Here is a 17,322-nt window from a genome sequence, read left to right as displayed (position 1 = left end):
CCGCACGGCAAGCGGTACCAGTGCATCAAGTATGACACCAACAGGCTCCTGAACAGCTTCTATCCCCAAACCATAAGACTGCTAAATAGCTAACATAATGGCTACATGGACTATCGGAGCTGACCCTTGTCTTTTATTTTTGCACCGTCTCTATGCACACGCACAGGACTCTACACACGTATGCACACTGACACACAAACACACCTAACAAGCAGACACATTTAAACTGACTCTACACAAACACACCTAACAAACAGACACATTTAAACTGACTCTACACAAACACACCTAACAAGCAGACACATTTAAACTGACTCTACACAAACACGCCTAACAAGCAGACACATTTACACACACAAACGCATACACACACAATTATAATTTTCGCTGCTGCTACTCGGTTTATCGTATATCCTAATGCCTTACCCTTATACATACTGTATATCAGTCCACTATCCCTGCACATTGTATTATAACTGACCCTGTATATAGTCACCTTACCCCTATACATATCTACCTCTATCAGTCCAGTATCCCTGTACATTGTATTATAACTGACTGTATTTAGCTTCTTTCTTTCTCGTGTTCTTCTTATTTCTTATTTTTTACTTCTTGTGTGTTTTTGTTCTACCTTGTGTAATTTTTGGTGCTACATTGATATTAATTACTGCGTTGTCGGGTTTGGAGCACGAAAATAAAGGCATTTCACTGTACTTGTGCACATGACGTTAAAAAAACGTGAAACTTGATTGTGGTAAGCAGCTTCAGTGGCCATACAGCTAAGTTGCAGGTGTCATTTGGTTAGCTAGCTAACAAGACATGTGACTCACTGCTGAACTTTGAACAACTGCTATGGATAGTTAGCATATCGCTAAGTTGTCAATCAAATTTGGCATCAGGGCCCAGTTTTTCAAAAATTATCTGATGGGATTTCGGCAATTGGATATGATTAAACGCATAGAAATATAATGAATGGATCTGCCCATTGAAGTCAATGATGCCATGTTCCAGTCATTATATTTAAATGGGTTGATGGACCTGCAAAGCTTACATTTGTGTTTGTGTGTGTGTGTGTCGGAACCAAGATGATTTGGAGTAGTCCAACCAGAGAATACCGCACCATGATTCCTCTTCTGTTCCCATGCTGGAGACCAGGGCTTGATGTACCCCTGTGGTAACACTTTACACAGGAACAAGGAACTTAATGTAAAGTGAAACACATTAATTACTAATGTAATTACAGTAGTATTTGTGATCAATGGCAATCCATGTCAATCTAGGAATAATGTTGTTACAACACCTTGGAGTGTCATTACTATGTACTTTCAATATTATTAAACATTTGGCAGGGTACATCACAATTTCAGTTATTACAATGTCGTTATAAAGAAAAAGTATTGTAATTACAATGTTTCTACACAGGAACAAGCAACTGAATGTATAGTGAAACACACTGTGAAATACTCAAGCAATTACGATGTAGTTACTATGTTACAACGACGGCAGAGAATTGAGTTGGATTCCCGTTGATCACAACTACAAGTACTCTACAGGGTGTACTGTACTTGTGGTTGTGATTGTCGTATCGAGTAAATGCTGGCAATTATTGCTGTCAAACAAAGGAGTCCGCTCATACTGAACCTTGATCATAAGTTTTATTCATATCACAAGCTTTCAGCACGAGTTACAGACTTGCAGGGTCTGGAGAAACAGCGTCCCAAACATAATCTGTCTGTTTCTGACCCCCTCTTTGTCTAGCCCATACTTATAAACAATGCCAAAATATGGGTTGCTCCCTCTGCTGTCCAATCACCTGTCTCCCCTGGGGCGTCACCCTACAACTGGCTACTTTTGAACTAAGATAAACATCCACTCTTTGTCCCTCTAGAATAGTCATAATCTTCATACATGACATGATCAATGGGAATCCATCTCAATTTAGGAAAAACCTTGTTACAGCTCCTTAAAGTGTAATTATTATGTACTTCCAATATTATTAAATAGTTTGCATCACAATTTCAGTTATTTACATTTTAGTCATTTAGCAGACGCTCTAATCCAGACTGATTTACAGTATTGAGTGCATACATAAAAAAATATATATATATATCTTCCATACTGGTCCCTCGTGGGAATCAAACCCACAACCCCTAGCGTTGCAAGCGCTGCTAGTACCATGCTCTACCAACTGAGCCACAGTTATTACAATGTCGTTATAATTACAATGTTTCTACACAGGAACAAGCAACTTTAATGTAAAGTGAAAAACATTGTGAATGACTCAAGTAATCACTGTGTAGTTTACTATGTTACAACGATGGCAGACACCCGATACAATAATATTTAATATTTTGCAGGGTATATCAAAAGTTTAGTTTTTACAATGTCGTTCTACGCAGGAACAAGCAACTGAATGTAAATTCTGTGATTCTCTTTGGTAGAACGTGTACAGACTACTCTCTCCACTGCACATCTGGTGCAAGCGTCAACCACTCACTATATTTTGTTTCTTTTTTGTTTAGAACTTACAGCCAGAGCATGCTGTATCCATAACAGTTAAACATAAATGTGTGCAAAATCATTTTTATTGGAGATATGGAGCAGTTCCATGCGCCTCATTTCCGAAAACTGACTGAGCAATATATTTTAAATAATTTTTGTAGTTCTTAATTTGTGGGAACACCCTGTATCTTCCTCTTAAATTATCTCTACCTAGTGTGTGTGTGTGTGTGTGTGTGTGTGTGTGTGTGTGTGACCGACCGACCGGTATCTTTGATGAGGAGCCAGGAGCTGATCTACGGTGCTATGCCCATCAATGGGGCTCTGGCAAAGACCTCACCTCCAGCCTCACCTCTTGCCTGATCACCAACGGTTGTCGATGGGGAGACCAGAATTAGGTAGGTTTCATCTGACCTGTTCAAACTTCAACAGTATATGCTTGTCAGATATCACCGATCCTGACTGGCATTGGTAATAGAACAGTGTTCACAGAAACATGTATGGAGCCAGCACATGGAGACAAGTCCACACTGACAGACGGGCTTGATACTGATGTCTCTGAATGGAGAGAGACCTGGCACTGACAGACGGGCTTGATACTGATGTCTCTGAATGGAGAGAGACCTGGCACTGACAGACGGGCTTGATACTGATGTCTCTGAATGGAGAGAGACCTGGCACTGACAGACGGGCTTGATACTGATGTCTCTGAATGGAGAGAGACCTGGCACTGACAGACGGGCTTGATACTGATGTCTCTGAATGGAGAGAGACCTGGCACTGACAGACGGGCTTGATGCTGATGTCTCTGAATGGAGAGAGACCTGGCACTGACAGACAGGCTTGATACTGATGTCTCTGAATAGAGAGAGACCTGGCACTGACAGACAGGCTTGATACTGATGTCTCTGAATGGAGAGAGACCTGGCACTGACAGACAGGCTTGATACTGATGTCTCTGAATGGAGAGAGACCTGGCACTGACAGAAAGGCTTGATACTGATGTCTCTGAATGGAGAGAGACCTGGCACTGACAGACAGGCTTGATACTGATGTCTCTAAACTGAGAGAGACCTGGCACTCGGCATTAACATTTTACTAGACACATTTTTTACTTGTATTGTCAATGTGGGGAGGGTGAAACCCTGTGTATTCTGCACCAGGATCAGGGAACTCCTGTTGTATACGAGACACCACACAAGAAGTTATGACCACTCTGACATGTTACCAAGGTAACCCCATTACATTTTTACATTTTTACATTTTTAGTACCACCAGGCAGGAAGTTATGACCACTCTGACATGTTACCAAGGTAACCCCATTACCACCAGACAAAATGCTGATAGTCACAGTATCTGTATCGGCTGGGAATCACAATGAAAGATGAAAGGTGCACATTGTTATATTATCAGAACAGTGCTTCTATGGTATTATGTAAAGGGTTGTTTATTCTACATGGACCTGTTACTACATTAGAAAAATATTAAAACACTTAGTTTAGAATATCTACACAAATTCAGCAGTTGCATTCTTCTCATATTACTCTGTAGGCTACTGACCTATTCAAAGCTTCCTCCAGCATCTCACCATACATCTCCCTGTAGTTATTGAGCTCCACCTGCAGGAGGTTTGTTTGTTGTGATTGAGTTGGAGGAAACAGCTGCGGGCAAGGTTCTGACAGATGGGTGTGTCTTGGTGGTGGCAAGGACACACCCAAGAAACTTTTACATCAAACCACCTCACATTTCAGTCATTTAGCTCGTCTTATCCAGAGCAATTTACAGCAACACATCGACATTTGGCTTCTGTCTTGGCCGCAGTATTTCTTGGGTATCAAGCCAACAAATTAGCCAAATTAGAGTGTGCCGTTCCCCTTTAAAGTTTTTTCAAATAATTTCAAGGGTTTTTTCCCAGAAGGTGTGATAATAGCAAGTCTTGCCACATGATATGGCGGCAGGTAGCTTAGTGGGTAAGAGCGTTGTGCCAGTAACTGAAAGGTCGCTGGTTCTAATCCCCGAGCCGACTAGGTGAAAAATCTGTCGATGTGCCCTTAAGCAAGGCACTTAACCCTAAATGCTCCTGTAAGTCGCTCTGGATAAGAGCGTCTACTAAAATGTAAATGATATAAGCATTATCCACAGTAAGATTAAGGTATACTGTAAATTTAGTATAGCGACCATGATGTTTAGGAAATACTGACTCCCACAAGGGACGATGCTTTCTTGGAGCCATTACAAGACGGCAGGTCTCTGAAACAGTGGCGGTTTCGTGTGTGTGTACGTGAAATGGCTAGCTACTAGTTAGCGGTGCGCTAGCAGTGACAGACGGCAGGTCTCTGGAACAGTGGCGGTTTCATGTGTGTGTATGTGAAATGGCTAGCTACTAGTTAGCGGTGCGCTAGCAGTGACGTCACCCACTCTGAGACCTATACGTAGTTGTTTCCCTTGACCTGCCACGAGAGGCATGACAGCAACAATGTTAGGGAGAGATGTACACAATAGTTAGCCGGAGGGTCATGCTTTTTCAATTTCAGTCAGGGGGATGGTTTAGTATTTTTTAAATGTTGTCCATGGGAGGGTCATGTAATTTGTAATAGATAAAATCTCCTATTGCTCAGGGTTTGAGAATGAATTGCTTGTTGTTATAGTATGTCATGTGTGCCTGATGCTGCCCCTCATCCCTGATTCTCTGCTGGGCCTAGTGTGGTCTCAATCAAATTATCCATAACCTATACTATAGGCTATATGAAGAGCATGCTCGGAGAAGAACAGGCCAAAGTTATATTTCTAAGAAAATGTACTTCCTTCCCGAGTTTTTGCACTGCTGGGATGGCGTACACTACCGGTCAAAAGTTTTAGAACACCTACTCATTCAAGGGTTTTTCTTTATTTTTTAACTATTTTCTACATTGTAGAATAATAGTGAATACATCAAAACTATGAAATAACACATATGGAATCATGTAATAACCAAAAAGGTTATTAACAACATCTGATGAAAAAAGTAGAACATCCAGCCAGCTGTGTTCTGTTCAATCTAGCCAGCCAAGTTATATGTGAATTCTGTTGATGAGTCTGTTTTGCTAGTTAGCTATATAAGGGACATGTAAACATTTACTATTCAAGCTCCTTCCATGACTGAGATCAGAGACGGATCGACCTCGCTATATAAGGGACATGTAACCATTTACTCTTCGAGCTCCTTCCCTGACTGAGATATACACTGCTCAAAAAACTAAAGGGAACACTTAAACAACACATCCCAGATCTGAATGAATGAAATAATCTTATTAAATACTTTTTTCTTTACATAGTTGAATGTGCTGACAACAAAATCACAACAAAAAAATATCAATGGAAATCAAATTTATCAACCGATGGAGGTCTAGATTTGGAGTCACCCTCAAAATTAAAGTAGAAAACCACACTACAGGCTGATCCAACTTTGATGTAATGTCAAAATGAGGCTCAGTAGTGTGTGTGGCCTCCAGGTGCCTGTATGACCTCCCTACAACGCCTGGGCATGCTCCTGATGAGGTGGCGGATGGTCTCCTGAGGGATCTCCTCCCAGACCTGGACTAAAGCATCCGCCAACACCTGGACAGTCTGTGGTGCAACGTGGCGTTGGTGGATGGAGCGAGACATGATGTCCCAGATGTGCTCAATTGGATTCAGGTCTGGGGAACGGGCGGGCCAGTCCATAGCGTCAATGCCTTCCTCTTGCAGGAACTGCTGACACACTCCAGCCACATGAGGTCTAGCATTGTCTTGCATTAGGAGGAACCCAGGGCCAACCGCACCAGCATATGGTCTCACAAGGGGTCTGAGGATCTCATCTCGGTACCTAATGGCAGTCAGGCTACCTCTGGCGAGCACATGGAGGGCTGTGCGGCCCCCCAAAGAAATGCCACCCCACACCATGACTGACCCACCGCCAAACCGGTCATGCTGGAGGATGTTGCAGGCAGCAGAACATTCTCAACAGCGTCTCCAGACTCTGTCACGTCTGTCACATGTGCTCAGTGTGAACCTGCTTTCATCTGTGAAGAGCACAGGGCGCCAGTGGCGAATTTGCCAATCTTGGTGTTCTCTGGCAAATGCCAAACGTCCTGCACGGTGTTGGGCTGTAAGCACAACCCCCACCTGTGGACGTCGGGCCCTCATACCACCCTCATGGAGTCTGTTTCTGACCGTTTGAGCAGACACATGCACATTTGTGGCCTGCTGGAGGTCATTTTGCAGGGCTCTGGCAGTGCTCCTCCTGCTCCTCCTTGCACAAAGGCGGAGGTTGCAGTCCTGCTGCTGGGTTGTTGCCCTTCTACGGCCTCCTCCACGTCTCCTGATATACTGGCCTGTCTCCTGGTAGCGCCTCCATGCTCTGGACACTACGCTGACAGACACAGCAAACCTTCTTGCCACAGCTCGCATTGATGTGCCATCCTGGATGAGCTGCACTACCTGAGCCACTTGTGTGGGTTGTGGACTCCGTCTCATGCTACCACTAGAGTGAAAGCACCGCCAGCATTCAAAAGTGACCAAAACATCAGCCAGGAAGCATAGGAACTGAGAAGTGGTCTGTGGTCACCACCTGCAGAACCACTTCTTTATTGGGGGTGTCTTGCTAATTGCCTATAATTTCCACCTGTTGTCGATTCCATTTGCACAACAGCATTTGAAATGTATTGTCAATCAGTGTTGCTTCCTAAGTGGACAGTTTGATTTCACAGAAGTGTGATTGACTTGGAGTTACATTGTGTTGTTTAAGTGTTCCCTTTATATTTTTGAGCAGTGTGTATATATACAGTGGGGAGAACAAGTATTTGATACACTGCCGATTTTGCAGGTTTTCCTACTTACAAAGCATGTAGAGGTCTGTAATTTTTATCATAGGTACACTTCAACTGTGAGACACGGAATCTAAAACAGAAATCCAGAAAATCACATTGTATGATTTTTAAGTAATTAATTTGCATTTTATTGCATGACATAAGTATTTGATCACCTACCAACCAGTAAGAATTCCGGCTTTCACAGACCTGTTAGTTTTTCTTTAAGAAGCCCTCCTGTTCCCCACTCATTACCTGTATTAACTGCACCTGTTTGAACTCGTTACCTGTATAAAAGACACTTGTCCACACACTCAATCAAACAGACTCCAATCTCTCCACAATGGCCAAGACCAGAGAGCTGTGTAAGGACATCAGGGATAAAATTGTAGACCTGCACAAGGCTGGAATGGGCTACAGGACAATAGGCAAGCAGCTTGGTGAGAAGGCAACAACTGTTGGCGCAATTATTAGAAAATGGAAGAAGTTCAAGATGACGGTCAATCACCCTCGGTCTGGGGCTCCATGCAAGATCTCACCTCGTGGGGCATCAATGATCATGAGGAAGGTGAGGGATCAGCCCAGAACTACACGGCAGGACCTGGTCAATGACCTGAAGAGAGCTGGGACCACAGTCTCAAAGAAAACCATTAGTAACACACTACACCGTCATGGATTAAAATCCTGCAGCGCACGCAAGGTCCCCCTGCTCAAGCCAGCGCATGTCCAGGCCCGTCTGAAGTTTGCCAATGACCATCTGGATAATCCAGAGGAGGAATGGGAGAAGGTCATGTGGTCTGATGAGACAAAAATAGAGCTTTTTGGTCTAAACTCCACTCGCCATGTTTGGAGGAAGAAGAAGGATGAGTACAACCCCAAGAACACCATCCCAACCGTGAAGCATGGAGGTGGAAACATCATTCTTTGGGGACGCTTTTCTGCAAAAGGGACAGAACGACTGCACCGTATTGAGGGGAGGATGGATGGGGCCATGTATCGCGAGATCTTGGCCATCAACCTCCTTCCCTCAGTAAGAGCATTGAAGATGGGTCGTGGCTGGGTCTTCCAGCATGACAACGACCCGAAACACACAGCCAGGGCAACTAAGGAGTGGCTCCGTAAGAAGCATCTCAAAGGTCCTGGAGTGGACTAGCCAGTCTCCAGACCTGAACCCAATAGAAAATCTTTGGAGGGAGCTGAAAGTCCGTATTGTCCAGCGACAGCCCCGAAACCTGAAGGATCTGGAGAAGGTCTGTATGGAGGAGTGGGCCAAAATCCCTGCTGCAGTGTGTGCAAACCAGGTCAAGACCTACAGGAAACGTATGATCTCTGTAATTGCAAACAAAGGTTTCTGTACCAAATATTACGTTCTGCTTTTCTGATGTATCAAATACTTATGTCATGCAATAAAATGCAAATTAATTACTTAAAAATCATACAATGTAATGTCTCTCACAGTTGAAGTGTACCTATGATAAAAATTACAGACCTCTACATGCTTTGTAAGTAGGAAAACCTGCAAAATCGTCAGTGTATCAAATACTTGTTCTCCCCACTGTATATAGTTACATATATATATTTTTTTTCTGTTGTATTTTTGACTTTATGTTTTGTTTACTCCATATGTAACTCTGTGTTGTTGTTTTTATTGCACTGCTTTGCTTTATCTTGGCCAGGTCGCAGTTGTAAATGAGAACTTGTTCTCAACTGGCTTACCTGGTTAAATAAAGGTGAAATAAAAATAAATTAAAGAGATGGATCTACCTCGCTATTAAAAATGTCTCTTTTATGCAATTACATAGTCTCTGCCTTATACCGTATGATAATTATTAGAGTCAACTTCAGAGACCGTATGATAATTATTAGAGTCAACTTCAGTCACTAACAGGTCCTTAGGAGACTGTATGATAATTATTAGAGTCAACTTCATTCATTAACAGGTACTGAGGAGAATGATTCTGTTACTTGTTTACTTACATTTTAGTCATTTAGAAGACACTCTTATCCAGAGCGACTTACATTAGCAATTAGGGTTAAGTGCCTTGCTCAAGGGCACATCGACAGATTATTTACCTAGTCGGCTCGGGGATTAGAACCAGCGACCTTTCGGTTACTGGCCCAACGCTCTTACCCACTAAGCTACCTGCCGCCCTACTTGCTATTAGTGTCAGATATTTCCATTTTGGGATAGTTTTTCACTGAATTGCTACGCTGCTACAGTGGCTACAAACGTCTCGCGCTCCGTGGAATGTGAATGCGTTATCACGTGCTGCTGCCTGTGAATCCCGTCCCAAATGGCAATAACCTACTAGAAAAGTGCTACCTACTAAGGTAGGTGCCTTTGTAGGCAGCAGCACCTGGCTTTGGATTGGTTAAATAATAACGGTAGGCTACATCAACATTAGTTTCCATTCATACAAAGTGTCAAAACGATTGCTCAGCACTGGGCGCCAACTGGTGATGCTCGGAGCCTAAGCATGCTGCTCAGACCACTGTGCTACAGCAGATCACAATGCTCTAGCAAGCCGTGAGAATACTTGATGGCTTAATTTGAGCCGGATCCTGCAAGAACAGGATCCTGTACCTTTCAGTTTTGGACAGTTTTGTTCCATTTACATTTAAGTCATTTAGCAGACGCTCTTATCCAGAGCGAAATCACAGTTAGTGAGTGCATACATTATAATTGTATATATTTTTTCACACTGGCCCCCCGTGGGAATCGAACCCACAACCCTGGCATTGCAAACACCATGCTCTACCAACTGAGCTACATCCCTGCCAGCCATTCCCTCCCCTACCCTGGGCCAATTGTGCACCGCCCCATGGGTCTCCCGGTCCAGAGCCTGGATTCGAACCAGGATCTCTAGTGGCACAGCTAGCACTGCGATGCAGTGCCTTAGACCACTGCACCACTCGGGAACCCATTTGCCAGGATCCGGGACCTCTTGCGGCATGAAAACTAATTGTCACTGTTTGCAATGTAAAAAATATGAATAAAAGCAATTTGAGTTAATTCAAGTTGACTCCTCTGTAATTATCATGGCTGCCCCCTAAAAAATGTAATGTGAAAACAGTGCCTGATATTCTAAGAATTGATTTGTGTTGGGCTGGACCGGGTTGATGGTTTGTCCAACATTGTAGCCTATATAGTAAGTCGCTCTGGATAAGAGCGTCTGCTAAATGATGTAAATGTAAATGTAAATGTATACCAACCATTGCTGTGGTGAGAGAGAGAAGCGCGCCTGTACCTCTCACAGAACTAGAATGAGATTCCCTTTCTATGATCTCTCTCCCTCTCTTTGCTCTGATAGACATGAGCCTGCAACTATCATCTCTCCAGCGTTGCGCTTCATCATTTATTTCCTTATAGAATCATAGCCTTGCGAAGGGCGCTGGGAGGTTCCGCAGCACCCCTGGCAGCACCCCTGACAAATTGAAATACATTTACCAACGTTTTAGAATTACTGCTGTCTGTTCAGAAATAAATTAAATAATTCCGATTGCGACACCAGGAGTAGGCCTATAATTTAGCCACACAGGATCAATAGTTTATTCAGAATAAAATAGCCTAGCTCTGTTTTGTGTGTAGACCAATCACAAGGCATGCCTACAGTTGGGAACTTACGGCACATCTGTCAGTGAACAGCATGCAACCAAAACAGACCTTTCGCAATATTTCAAATACAATCGCGGGAAAACACAGATCCTGCAGAAAGGAGAAGACTAATCGGTCAACTTCCATATAGACCTGTTGAGCAAACAGCATTTTGTTATACAAAGTAAAACAAGAGCAATACGCATTGGCCATCACAGGTGAGTGAGCTGCGCAACATTGGGTGAGTCAGTGAAATTTCCTCCTCATATTGTACAATATGTGTGTCTCCACACCTACAGTAGGTCTAGGTTATTGATGGATTGAAGACAAGGGCGTTTTTTTTATTGATCTCAGTTTGTCAGTGTCAAAGTATAGCCTGTCATTTCGATCATTTGTGAGGTATTAAAAAACATTGTGCTAAAGTCTCCGGTCATCTAAAATGATGTAGAATTGCATGAAATTTATAAACGCCACATTTTTCGAGGACCCTAGGCTACAAAAACTTTTCCCCATGAGTGTAACTTCTCCAAGCGACTCTCTCTACTCCACTGCTCTATGCCAGTACACAAAAGCCATGATAGATGGCTTTTATTATATATCAAAAAATTAATAAATCATGCATTCCGGTATATCAGAGCCCCCCAGGTCACCCCACTCTTGTGCTCACGTTTTGTTCCGGCACCTCCCAATTTACAAATGAATCACTGGGTATGAGGTCGGTTGGTTCGCAGAGCCTTCCCCAAACCATACGCCCCCTAGGTACGGTAATGCTTTGCACAGCCTACAAACACCGCTTCCAGCTGCCCCCTGCTGGCGATTCTAAATATTACATTTTCATCCAAATCCTCCTGCTGCAGGAATATTTTCCTGCTGCGACTAAATGGGTCATATTAAGATCCGTCTTCTGTGTTGAATAAACGGTCATTTGAACTCTGTCACTTTGTCATTATGCCTTTGGAAATTTTTGACAAAATATCCACAGGAAAGTATTCTAGATATCCTCGCTATATGAGCCACGTTACAATTCCCACCAAGTGGGTTAACCACCAAGTCTTTGCCTTTATTGCCAGTGACCTGGGTTTACTTCCCTGCCCCAGCGTTCGTTACATTGGTTTTAGAAGTCAGTGGTGGCCATGAGGCCATCGGAAAGCACTGCCCAGACGTGTTTGGGGGGCTGAGTAGTCGAAGCACAGGGACATGCCTTCCTGTTTGGAGGGGGCAGAGTAGCGATCATCGAGATATCAGCCACTCTACAATTCTCACCAAGTGGGTTAACCCTACTCGCTCGACCTGGGTTCGCTTCCCTACTACAGAGAGAGCCATTACTTAAGTCGGACATGCTTTTTCTGTTTGCGATTCGCAGGGGTTTGAAGGTTTCTACAACAACACCGGGCTCCTCAATGTCTTTTTAGAATGTTTACTAAACGCATTATTTGCCTCAATAAGCACCCAATTTCTAGCCACAACACCTGTAATTATAATAGTATACATTACTGAAAGACTATGTAAATTCTCTCTTTCCTATCTATCCCTCTCCCTCCCGTAAATTGTTCCTCTGGAGAGGCCTGCATCAGATTGAGTGTTTTGCGTGTTTTGTACCTGGCTGAAAGTCGATTTCATTCTATTTGGAACTGGGATGCCTCCTGGGCGTGAGCCAGGTGCCCCGCTCTGTGGGCGAAGTCGGTTCAAAACGAAAGTGACGTAATTAAGCAGGTGTAGTAATGAGAAGGATTCCGTGTTTTCCCATGCAAAAAATTATTGCTTTTGATAAAAAAAAACGCTTTATCTGCCTTCTCATGGTCTGACAAAAAACTTCAAATCAGTGATTGCCTAAATACAACAGACCTGGTCTTCCAGATTTGTTCAATCAAAAACATGTGCCTGCAGCACTAGGGCTGCCTACCCCTGCTCGACCTCTTCCCCTCAGATCCTCTACACCCTAGCATGCTTCCTGGAGAGCTACAGTCCTGTAAATCCAAGCCTAATCTAGCGCAATGGTTCCCAACTCCGGTCCTCAAGTACCTCCAACAGTACACATTTTTGTTGTAGCCCCGGAGAAGCATACCTGATCATAACTCATTGAGGGCCTGATGATTAGTTTATGAGTTTAATCAGGTGTGCTTGTCCAGGGAAATATCTCAAATAATTAATGATGACAGACAGTCCATGTGGAAGCTCTTCTACAGTCTGTGTGTTTTCTTGACCATATAGGAAACACAACCTTATACAGAACACACAGTGAATTAACTTTTTTACATTTTAGTAGACACTCTTTTCAAGAGCAACTGGGGTTAAGTGCTTTGCTCAAGAGAACATCAACAGATTTTTCAGCTTGGGGATTCAAACTAGCAACCTTTCCGTTATTGACCCAACGTTCTTAACCACTAGGCTACCCGCCACCCTTAGAATAACACACACTACAACTGGCCATTATGTACCTCTGTAGTCAATCAATCAATCACATTTATAATGCATAGTGCATTATCAAAACGTTCAAGAGGGTATAGAGGGTTATTTTTGGAAGAAGGTTTTACTTGCAATGAATGTGATGTGGTTGTGTACCTAATATAGTTGAATACACTTCTAGCTCTGGAGAAGAATTGCAAAATGACTGAAATGTAAATGTAAATGTAGAGCAGGCAGTTGTTGTTTAGTCAGATGGAGCAGTTGGTGTTATGGGTCCAGTATTTGGAGCTGTTGGTGTTATGGGTCCAGTATTTTGAGCTGTTGGTGTTATGGGTCCAGTATTTGGAGCTGTTGGTGTTATGGGTCCAGTATTTGGAGCTGTTGGTGTTATGGGTCCAGTATTTTGAGCTGTTGGTGTTATGGGTCCAGTATTTTGAGCTGTTGGTGTTATGGGTCCAGTATTTGGAGCTGTTGGTGTTATGGGTCCAGTATTTGGAGCTGTTGGTGTTATGGGTCCAGTATTTTGAGCTGTTGGTGTTATGGGTCCAGTATTTTGAGCTGTTGGTGTTATGGGTCCAGTATTTTGAGCTGTTGGTGTTATGGGTCCAGTATTTGAGCTGTTGGTGTTGTGGGTCCAGTATTTGAGCTGTTTGTGTTTTGGGTCCAGTATTTTGAGCTTTTGGTGTCATGGGTCCAGTATTTTTAGCTGTTGGTGTTATGGGTCCAGTATTTTTAGCTGTTGGTGTTATGGGTCCAGTATTTTTAGCTGTTGGTGTTATGGGTCCAGAATTTTGAGCTTTTGGTGTTATGGGTCCAGTATTTTGAGCTGGTAGTGTCATGGGTCCAGTATTTTTAGCTGTTGGTGTTATGGGTCCACTATTTTTAGCTGTTGGTGTTATGGGTCCAGAATTTTTAGCTGTTGGTGTTATGGGTCCAGAATTTTGAGCTTTTGGTGTTATGGATCCAGTATTTTGAGCTGTTGGTGTTATGGGTCCAGTATTTTGAGCTGTTGGTGTTATGGGTCCAGTATTTTGAGCTGTTGGTGTTATGGGTCCAGTATTTTGAGCTGTTGGTGTTATGGGTCCAGTATTTGAGCTGTTGGTGTTGTGGGTCCAGTATTTGAGCTGTTTGTGTTTTGGGTCCAGTATTTTGAGCTTTTGGTGTCATGGGTCCAGTATTTTTAGCTGTTGGTGTTATGGGTCCAGTATTTTTAGCTGTTGGTGTTATGGGTCCAGTATTTTTAGCTGTTGGTGTTATGGGTCCAGAATTTTGAGCTTTTGGTGTTATGGGTCCAGTATTTTGAGCTGGTAGTGTCATGGGTCCAGTATTTTTAGCTGTTGGTGTTATGGGTCCAGTATTTTTAGCTGTTGGTGTTATGGGTCCAGAATTTTTAGCTGTTGGTGTTATGGGTCCAGAATTTTGAGCTTTTGGTGTTATGGATCCAGTATTTTGAGCTGTTGGGTTGTGGGTCCAGTACTTTGAGCTGTTGGTGTCGTGGGTTCAGTGTTTTTAGCTGTTGGTGTTATGGGTCCAGTTTTTTGAGCTGTTGGTGTTATGGGTCCAGAATTTTGAGCTGTTGGTGTTGTGGGTCCAGTATTTTGAGCTGTTGGTGTCATGGGTCCAGTATTTTTAGCTGTTGGTGTCATGGGTCCAGTATTTTGAGCTGTTGGTGTTATGGGTCCAGTATTTTGAGCTGTTGGTGTTATGGGTCCAGTATTTTGAGCTGTTGGTGTTGTGAGTCCAGTATTTTGAGCTGTTGGTGTCATGGGTCCAGAATTGTTTAGCTGTTGGTGTTATGGGTCCAGAATTTTGAGCTGTTGGTGTTATGGGTCCAGTATTTGGGGCTGTTGGTGTTATGGGTCCAGTATTTTGAGCTGTTGGTGTTATGGGTCCAGTATTTGGAGCTGTTGGTGTTATGGGTCCAGTATTTGGAGCTGTTGGTGTTATGGGTCCAGTATTTTGAGCTGTTGGTGTTATGGGTCCAGTATTTGGAGCTGTTGGTGTTATGGGTCCAGTATTTGGAGCTGTTGGTGTTATGGGTCCAGTATTTGGAGCTGTTGGTGTTATGGGTCCAGTATTTTGAGCTGTTGGTGTTATGGGTCCAGTATTTTGAGCTGTTGGTGTTATGGGTCCAGTATTTTGAGCTGTTGGTGTTATGGGTCCAGTATTTGAGCTGTTGGTGTTGTGGGTCCAGTATTTGAGCTGTTTGTGTTTTGGGTCCAGTATTTTGAGCTTTTGGTGTCATGGGTCCAGTATTTTTAGCTGTTGGTGTTATGGGTCCACTATTTTTAGCTGTTGGTGTTATGGGTCCAGAATTTTGAGCTTTTGGTGTTATGGGTCCAGTATTTTGAGCTGGTAGTGTCATGGGTCCAGTATTTTTAGCTGTTGGTGTTATGGGTCCAGTATTTTTAGCTGTTGGTGTTATGGGTCCAGAATTTTTAGCTGTTGGTGTTATGGGTCCAGAATTTTGAGCTTTTGGTGTTATGGATCCAGTATTTTGAGCTGTTGGGTTGTGGGTCCAGTACTTTGAGCTGTTGGTGTCGTGGGTTCAGTATTTTTAGCTGTTGGTGTTATGGGTCCAGTTTTTTGAGCTGTTGGTGTTATGGGTCCAGAATTTTGAGCTGTTGGTGTTGTGGGTCCAGTATTTTGAGCTGTTGGTGTCATGGGTCCAGTATTTTTAGCTGTTGGTGTCATGGGTCCAGTATTTTGAGCTGTTGGTGTTATGGGTCCAGTATTTTGAGCTGTTGGTGTTATGGGTCCAGTATTTTGAGCTGTTGGTGTTGTGAGTCCAGTATTTTGAGCTGTTGGTGTCATGGGTCCAGAATTGTTTAGCTGTTGGTGTTATGGGTCCAGAATTTTGAGCTGTTGGAGAATGGGTCCAGTATTTTGAGCTGTTGGTGTTGTGGGTCCAGTATTTTGAGCTGTTGGTGTTTTGGGTCCAGTATTTTGAGCTGTTTGTGTTGTGGGTCCAGTTTTTTGAGCTGTTGGTGTTATGGGTCCAGTGTTTTGAGCTGTAGGTGTTATGGGTCCAGTATTTTTAGCTGTTTGTGTTGTGGGTCCAGTATTTTGAGCTGTTGGTGTTATGGGTCCAGTATTTTGAGCTGTTGGTGTTATGAGTCCAGTATTTTGAGCTGTTTGTGTTGTGGTTCCAGTATTTTGAGCTGTTTGTGTTGTGGGTCCAGTATTTTGAGCTGTTGGTGTTATGGATCCAGTATTTTTTCATTTGTATTTCATTGATTTTATTTGTAGGCCGTTTTTGTATTTCTGAATTTCAGTATGATTAATTTGACACTCTTCAAATAAATAAATAATAGCTGTGGTTTGCTCAGCAAAGTGGCAACAAAACTTGCTTCCACCTACTGTTCTGTTTAAGCCCGTTTCCTTGCCAGTGTGTGTGTGTGTTTGTCTCCTTGCCTGTGAGGTTAATATGAGCTGCTGGGTGTTTGTAGCGCTCTCCTCAGTACATAAAGAGGCAAAATGGCAGCAGAATCTCTCCTTCCTACTGTAAACCTGACAGTGTAATAAGATCGTAACTGGTAACGCACTCAGACCCAGATCATACGAGGCCCTGGAGGGAAATGCAGAACTAAAAGGGTTCGAATGGAAAGGTGTGTAAAGTTATTGCAGTGTCCTGTATATTAATTTCCATTCGTCTTTATTTCTTATGAAGAATAGCGTGGTAATCATGAATCCAAATCTTTTTTCAAAACAACTTTCCTTTTTACTGTCTATAAATCTAGTACATACTGACCAGTAGAACCAATTAGATTTTCTCAGCCTATACTTTGAACGTGAATACATCTTTTTTTTTTTTTTTTTTTACTTCACACGATCGCTGGAGACTTAAATTATTTATAATAATAATATGCCATTTAGCAGACGCTTTTATCCAAAGCGACTTACAGTCATGTGCGCATACATTTTTACGTATGGGTGGTCCCGGGGATCTAACCCACTACCCTGGCGTTACAAGCGCCATGCTCTACCAATTGAGCT

Source organism: Coregonus lavaretus (genome assembly GCF_964263955.1).
Source record: "Coregonus lavaretus genome assembly, chromosome: 8".
Classification (NCBI taxonomy): domain Eukaryota; kingdom Metazoa; phylum Chordata; class Actinopteri; order Salmoniformes; family Salmonidae; genus Coregonus; species Coregonus lavaretus.
This window is presented reverse-complemented; position numbering follows the sequence as displayed.